We start from the raw sequence: 8,372 nt of genomic DNA on the forward strand, positions 1-8,372 counted from the left end.
AAATACAAATGAAAATACTTGGTGTTATGATGAAAAAATAAACCTCTATTTGGGGAGGGAGGAACGAGGGTAAATAAATGTGGAGTTTGAAACCTCCACATTTATTTACCCTCGTTCCTCCCTCCCCAAATAGAGGTTTATTTTTTCATCATAACACCAAGTATTTTCATTTGTATTTGCATATTTATTCTTACCTGTGTCTAAAGCACAGTCTATGTGATGTAATTATACTCCACAACCCAAGAAGGTGTTTTTCACTATTTTCACTCTTATTCATCCTTTGGTTATTTCCACACCCCATTGAGATTATGTAAAAAATACATTCCATTTACACATCATCACTATGTGGAACTTATATTTATTTCATTATTAATGTTCACATTTCACCACATCTGATTATTACCCCCGTATACATAATTTTTGATTTATAATTTTTAATCAAAATTTGCACCATTATGTTTTTAACATTTAGGGACCAAAAAAACCCCCTTATTACGTATCACAGTCCTTTGATGTTCACACTTTTTTTCCCACACTCCCCCCATCTTAGTATTTCACAGCTCAATTTAAATGTTTTTTCACATGATCACATCCTCACTTCACAAAGGCAAACTGTTGCCTCTCACCATCACCTTTTTAGAAATCCCTTCGAGTTTATATTGTCATCGGGGTCTGAGGTGCACACTACTAAAATAAAAATAAAAACATGCTTGATATAAATCTAGTATTTCCCACTGTTATTCATATATTTCTTTATTTTTCCTTCCTCCCCTCCCCCCCCCCTTTTTATTAGTGTCTTATACAGCTGGATGGGTATTCGTATTATGTATGGGAACGGAGGATGATCCCACGATATCCTTTGACCTTGCCACTGATTATAATCACCTCTGTTGTTGATATTGTTATTTTTATTGTTATAAGAGCATACATTTCACTTGCATCTGCGACCAATAACAGCTTGCCCGTTCTTATAAAGTGCCTTACGATATGAATGCATATGAACGGAGGACCACTCCAAGATAACCTTTAATTCAATCACTGATTAGTATCACCCCTGTTATTGGTTCTTTTTATAACAACATACATCATATGTGTATCTGTGACCAATAACGTCGTGCCGGTTTTTATAATGTATCCTATGATAAATCCGTAAGTTCCCTATGAATATCTTATCTCCAGATCGATATGAGAACAGTGAACTGATCGGCTCAACTATGATTGCAAATATTTCTTTTTGCTATACCGAGCGTACATTCGATCAGCTTGAATGTTTGATCCAGGGATTTACCCGATTATCAGTCTGTGTGTTTTTTTCAGTGTTACTGTTTACCTCCGTTTTCATGGAAACGTCCTTACACGTCACTGTACTGATCATTCGATTGGTCAGCCGCGCCCCCCAGCAGAACCAATGTGGTAGTACTATTCACTTCTCCTATCACCACTGAGGGAGTACCATGACGTAACGAATACTTCAGCCTATAAATGTCTGCATTAGAGCCGGCCGCCCCACCTTTGATAAAGCTCTTTTGCGAAACATGTTAGGGGGAGTAGGGACGCTTAGGTCCCTCTCCGGTTGTGTGTTTTAAATTGCTGTAACGGCCCTCGCGGGTCTACCTATAGTTCCTTAAACTTATTTTGACTTGTTACTATTAGGTAGTCCTTCAAAACATAATTTAGTGCTGCTCCGGTACCCTTGGTATTTGTTATTTTGTAATATTTCCTGTCAATGACAGGATGGTATAATAGGTAATATTATCTTTTATCTTATTTGGTAACAATCTCGCTAATATTACCCCCTTGGGAGTACCAGTAGAAACTTTATGCGCTTACTTAAGGTGTAACCTTCACGCTCTTACACTGGCTAGTATCTAAATAATTAATTACTATCTTTGAACGATACAATCATAGATATTTAAGAGAAAGATACTCAGTGGAAGCACTTTAAAGTGGGGAGAACTTGGCGGTGTTTAATTACACTGATTCATAAAGTCACATGACAACTGTGGCAGACTGTTAAATTGATCTACTTGACACTGCATTCTTCTCTCAAAAAATATATATATAGATATTGTGTTTATGGTTAACACCTGATAGAAGTTAAACTGCACACGTGCAAATATAGCTGGGTCTCCTGAATATTAATGATCCCCCCCAAAAACCAATTGGGAGTCGGATCTGTACTTTCTAAATAAATACAGTCACACCAAACACACCTGATTGTTGCTAAGTTGAAATAAAATATATTGTTTTTCAAATCGCCTATTCACTATAGAAAAAACGGGCATATAAATATTAATAATATACCTACTCAACTGTCTCCGGTGTAATACCCACAGTGTTATACCATTACCTCTAAGTAAGCATATGTACAGTTAATTACCTTGGACAAATTTTTACTATAAGAAAAATCTTGACTACTAATTATCCCCCCTAACTAATTGGGAGAGGGTAGTTTGTCGTCCTAAACTACAGTATACCTACTTAATTATCTATGGTATTGCACCTATAGAATAATACGACTACCTTTTAGTGGTGACTGTCATAGATTACAGCTACAAGTTACAAGTTATATTCTTACTTCCGTTTACGAGGGTAAGGGATTGATCTTATCTTTACTGTACCTCCTCTATCCAGGGTCTATATATTAATATATACTAACCCAATTTATAAGGCACCAGATATATTGACTCTAATAATATTAAATTCATCGCCTTCTGGGTGTAGCCATTGTACCCTACTATTATACCCCATTAGAGGTGCCACTCTACTAATAGGATCTTACTTAGACGGTTGGAGATCTGTAATAACAATCACTTAGACATAGACCTTGCTCTAGTATCTGGGCACTGTGTGATTTGAATATTGTTAATAGACACACACTCCCAGTGGGCAGGTTATATTGTTTATACTGTTAAGAGGTTACTATATTGTACCGAGTACCTATACTCTCTTATTCCACTGCTACCTGGAGCAGTACCTTATTCTCCAAACTTGGGGGGCCCTTTATGTTACAGTGTTTTTAATTGTGTGTATCATTTCAATTGGTTTTTATTTTGAAATAAAAGTTAAGTTTTAAACGTCTCTATGCAGACAGAATGTTCTTGCATGGATCCTTTCTATCCAGTATCTAATATTGACACAAGCTTTTCTAATTGTTGAGTGCTATCCATGTACATTGCTTGTTCAGTCCTGTACTGAATCTGTTTCGAATGTATACACAATATTTCAGGGGAAAAGCAAGTGGGGATACTTGCCTAGATTTGCTAACTTTCTATACAATAATTCTATAGATCTTAATTTTATGAATTCTTACTCTACAAACTAATTTATAAATATCCCTCAGCAGAAAACAGGATTTTAAACCTAGAAAAACCTAGGTTACGATACGCATTAAAGGGACAGTCTAGTCAAAATTAAACTTTCATGATTCAGATAGGGCATGCAATTTAAAGGGACAGTCTACACCAGAATTGTTATTGTTTTAAAAGATAGATAATCCCTTTTTTACCCATTCCCCAGTTTTGCATAACCAACACAGTTATATTTATATATTTTTTACCTCTGTGAGCCTCTGCAAACTGCCCCTTTTTTCAGTTCTTTCGACAGACTTGCAGTTTAGCCAATCAGTGATAGCTCCCAGGTAACTTCACGTGCATGAGCACAGTGTTATCTATATGAAATTCATGAACTAACACCCTCTAGTGGTGAAAAACCTGTTAAAATGCATTCTTAAGAGGCGGCCTTCAAGGTCTAAGAAATTAGCATATGAACCTTCTAGGTTAAGCTTTCAACTAAGAATACCAAGAGAACAAAGCAAAATTTGTGATAAAAGTAAATTGGAAAATTGTTTAAAATTACATGCCCTATATGAATCATGAAAGTTTATTTTGGACTAGACTGTCCCTTTAACAACTTTCCAATTTACTTTTATCATCAAATTTGCTTTGTTTTTTGGTATTCTTTCTTGAAAGCTAAACCAAGGTAGGATCATATGCTAATTTCTAAGCCCTTGAAGGCAACCTCTTATCTCAGTGCGTTTTGATAGTTTTTCACAGCTAGACAGCACTAGTTCATGTGTGCCGTATAGATAACATTGTGCTCACTCTCAAGGAGTTATGTATATGTCACCACTGATCGGGTAAAATACATGTCTGTCAAAAAGAACTGAAATAAGGGGGCAGTCTGCAGAGGCTTAGAAACAAGGAAATCACAGAAGTAAAAAGTATATTAATTTAACAGTGGTGGTTATGCAAAACTGGAGAATGGGTAATAAAGGGATTATCTATATTTTTAAACAATAACATTTTTCAAGTAGGCTATCCCTTTAAGTTGTAGAGACTACAAGTTACACACAGTTCTTCAATATTTAAACAACTAACATGATTTTAGAAATACATGTGTACTTTTGAGGCAACATTTTGTATTGCTTATGTAATTATGTCTAGAGTTTTTTAGTGCTTAAACTTTAGCATTGTCAAGTGTATTTACATAATGTTTTAAACTCAGTATGTAAATAAAAAAAAATTCATGTGCAAGGCCCCAGTGAGATTTGAACTCACGACCCCTGGTTTACAAGACCAGTGCTCTAACCCCTGAGCTATGGAGCCTCATCTACTGTATGTTATTTCTTTCTTCTTAAGTCAATACACCTAGTTGTTAAATACAGCCACGCCTAAAGATTATTTCAACAAACAATTACTGATGTATTTACTTTGGTATGTGTTGAGCTATTAATATTTTTGTCTCCTGGTTGTAAGTTAAATAGTTGGCACTGAATGCGGTTGTTTTAATTGTGTCTATTTTGATGTTCTGCCCTAAAAATAGGAACTGTATTTATGTTTATGACACATCATTAATGGACAGTGTACTCTAATGCTTTCTCCCTTTTAATGTGTTCCCAAGTATCCAGTTTACCTCCTGGAGTGTATTAAATTGTTTACAAATAGCTTCTTCATCTTCATTTTCTCATTTGAAACAGCTGATTTTGTCTATTGTTTCCCCACCTATATTAAATATTTCTGAGCGTAAGTTCTGGTTACAAAAAAAAATGTGAACAAAAAGGTTTAGCTAAAATAATTCTCCCTGTAGGGGGCTGTGACATAGACGTAGCAAAGGTGAAGATAGATACAGCCATAAAAGGAATTGTGTGGGGGGAGTTAGAGCTGCACAATTCAGAAACTTAAAAGAAAGGGTTAATGGTGAGGCACTGCAGTATACATTTGCAGGTAAAGTAATTAAAGTACATATTATTATATTTTGTCTCTTTCTCAACTTGTTTTATGTCCCTTTAAAGAATAGCACTCACTGGTCTTGAATGAACAATTGTATACTGCAATGTGTCAGAGTTACTGCATTCATTCATTCATCAGACAGTTACAAGGGTTACAGTAACCCTGAAATGGTACAATATTTATTCAAGATCAGTGAGTGCTAACTATTCTTGTTATGGTTTAACCCTTTAAGTGCTAAGCTGGATTTAATTTTTTTCTGTTTTTTACTATTTTCAAAAACAATAATTTTGACTTCCCCAGATCTCCAAAACTTATACCGTTGGAAAGGTTAGGCGATTACCTTTCCAACGGTGGGTCTTGGGAATCTGTAGCTACTTAGATGCCTGAGATACAGGCTTCTAAGCAGCATGCCCCCTTTCCCTATACTTTGTATTGTCAATTTTAAATAAAGTTGCGCGGTGACGTCATCACATCATTGCGCGTGATGTCACCACACGTAACGGGAAGCCCCGGGGATGCCTGTCACTATACAGGCTCGATCACCGGGGTGGGAGTCGGTAGGAGCCCACAGATTGCAAAAAAGGTGGTTGAGTGCTAGCAACGGCTCTGAGCCGTCGTTAGCACTCAAGGGGGAGATGAAGCCCAAACATTTTCTTTTGTGATTCAGACAGAACATACTATTTAAAAAAAAAGTTTCCAATTTACTTCTATTATCAAATTTGCTTCGTTCCTATGATATTCTATGCTGAAGAGATACCTAGGTTGGCATCTGGGGCACTACATTGCAGGAAATAGTGCAGTCATTTAGTGCTCTTGCTAATGGATAACATTCTTGCGAAACTGCTGCCATCTAGTGCTCCAGAAATGGGCCGGCCCCTAAGCATTCATCCCTGCTTTTCAACAAAAGACACAAAGAGAACAAAGAAAATGGATAAAATAAGTAAATTTGAATGTTTAAAATTGCATGCTCTATCTGAATAATGAAAGAAACATTTTGGCTTTCATATCCCTTTGAATATTGTCATGCACAACGCATAGTGTAATCTACAGTGTCAGTGCAGACATTTTTAAAGAGCTAGACAGATATATAGGTGAGCAGGCAGTCAAGTCTGAGACTACAATCTATTTCCAGATTTTGTGTGGCTGTGTATTTTTTTATATGTGATTAATCTAATGCTGATTACATTTGATTGCTAGTCTTGGGTCACTTCTAAGTAAATTACAATAAGCCTGTTTCACATATTCTTATCAATGGAGAATTAAAAGGTCATTATACACTAGATTTTTATTTGCATAAATATTTTAGTAGCTGATCCATTTATATAGCCTATACAGTTTTTTTGTTTTTTTTAAATGTATAGTTTTGCTTATTTTTAAATATCATTGCTCTGATTTTCAGACTCCTAACCAAGCCCCAAAGTTTTAGGAGAATACTGGATTTTTAGATCAGTATCTGTGTATATTATTCTTTATAGTAGTGTCTATTACATGCAGTTAAATGAAAATTGGTGTATACTGTCCCTTTAAGAGCAAGTATTAGTCTGTCAAAAGGTACACGACAAGGCTGCCCCTTAACTCCACTGCTTTTCAATCTAGCGATTGAGCCTTTAGCTGCCTTGTTAAGAAAATAATTAATTAGTATAATTTTGGCAGGTGAGAAGCTGATCCTATCTTTATACGCTGACAATCTTTTTTTATTTATAAGTAATTCTACTAATAGCCTTCCTACATTCTTAAAGATTATAGATGAATAGAGTTCCTATTCAGGATAAAAATCAATCAGGTCTTAGTTATTGTGGATAAATAAAAAGAAAAAACTATTTTGAAGGACATCCCTTCAAGATGGTAGACCAAATTAAATATTTAAATATACTCTTACATTGTGACCCCAAAAGATGACATGCTAGTTTATAATGTAGAAGTTACTAGATGGTCCTCTTTACCATTATCCTTATCTGCTAAATTGCTGTTAATCAATGTTTTTTGATTCACTAAATTATTATATCTGATGCAAAACTTTCCAATATTTGCAAAATTGATCTATATTCAGAAATGTAATAGTACTTGTTCTAAATGATTCTGAGTGAACATGAAACTGCATCTTTCTTTCCAATATGGTGGCTTGTCCTTTCCATTGATTATGTATTACAATTTGGCCACTGTTAAAATTTGCAGCTGATTGGATATCATGGAAAAACACTATGTCACTTTCTCTACAATGGATTGCATTGCCGAGTTTATACATTTCTTTTTTTTTAAATATTTATTTTGAAACCCATACAGTGTACAATCAATAACATCAAACCTTTTCTGCCTCACAGGGCAAGGTCAAACATAATGCAATATAGAAACATAATATAGTACAAAACATATATATACTTTGCCACTATTGATACATTATCTCAAAAAGAGCAAAACTTGTACACCGAGCTGGGGATTTTCCTGTTTTCCATACTTCGGAGGAAGAGAAAATAGAAGAGAGAGAGAAGAAAGGAAAAAACAAGAAGAGAAAAAAGAAGAAGAAGAAAAAAAAAAAAAAAAAAAAAAAAAAAGGAAGAGAAAATTGATTGAAAAATTAATCTTCTCGCTTCACCCCCTATCTCCTGACCAGAATTAAAATTTAGATTTCTGTACTATTGGAAATCCATGTATGTGGAAAGAGATTTATTATGACCATTTCAGCAAAGCTTACTGAAGATGTAAAGGGCACTAAAATCTGTTTTTGTATAGGCCTGGGGAAAGAGTTAATAATGGGGTACCACCTTAGGAGGAACTTTTTAATTCTAACTTCAGAGGCCTCTTGTAAATGATATGATTCAAAAATAATTTGATCTTGAATGGCATGTATTATCTCGGATAGAACCGGCCCTTTTTTTTTCTTTCCATTTTTTGAAAATACTTTGTCTAACAGCTAATATGGAGGTATTTAGGGAGCAGGTCCAGTGCCGGTCCACACTAGTCGCTGGAACAACCAGCAAAATAATGTCCCGGAACGTGAGAGAGACTGTAACACCATGTAAATTATTAAACCAATACATAAATTTCAGCTATAGCTGATTTATTTTAGGACAAGACCATAGCATATGTAATAAGTCCGCTTCCCTGTACCCACACCTAGGGCAAGAAGCTGATCTAGATGGA

The 8,372-nt window shown here is 35.2% G+C and overlaps 1 non-coding gene across 1 annotated transcript; it reads right to left on the bottom strand.

Annotated features, from left to right (window-relative positions):
- Positions 1-4,534: 4,534 nt before the first annotated feature.
- TRNAT-UGU (transfer RNA threonine (anticodon UGU)) lies at positions 4,535-4,607 on the bottom strand. The gene has a single exon. It is a non-coding gene; the product is annotated as a tRNA-Thr (tRNA).
- Positions 4,608-8,372: the final 3,765 nt, after the last annotated feature.

Source organism: Bombina bombina, chromosome 5, assembly GCF_027579735.1.
Source record: "Bombina bombina isolate aBomBom1 chromosome 5, aBomBom1.pri, whole genome shotgun sequence".
NCBI classification, from domain to species: Eukaryota; Metazoa; Chordata; class Amphibia; order Anura; family Bombinatoridae; genus Bombina; species Bombina bombina.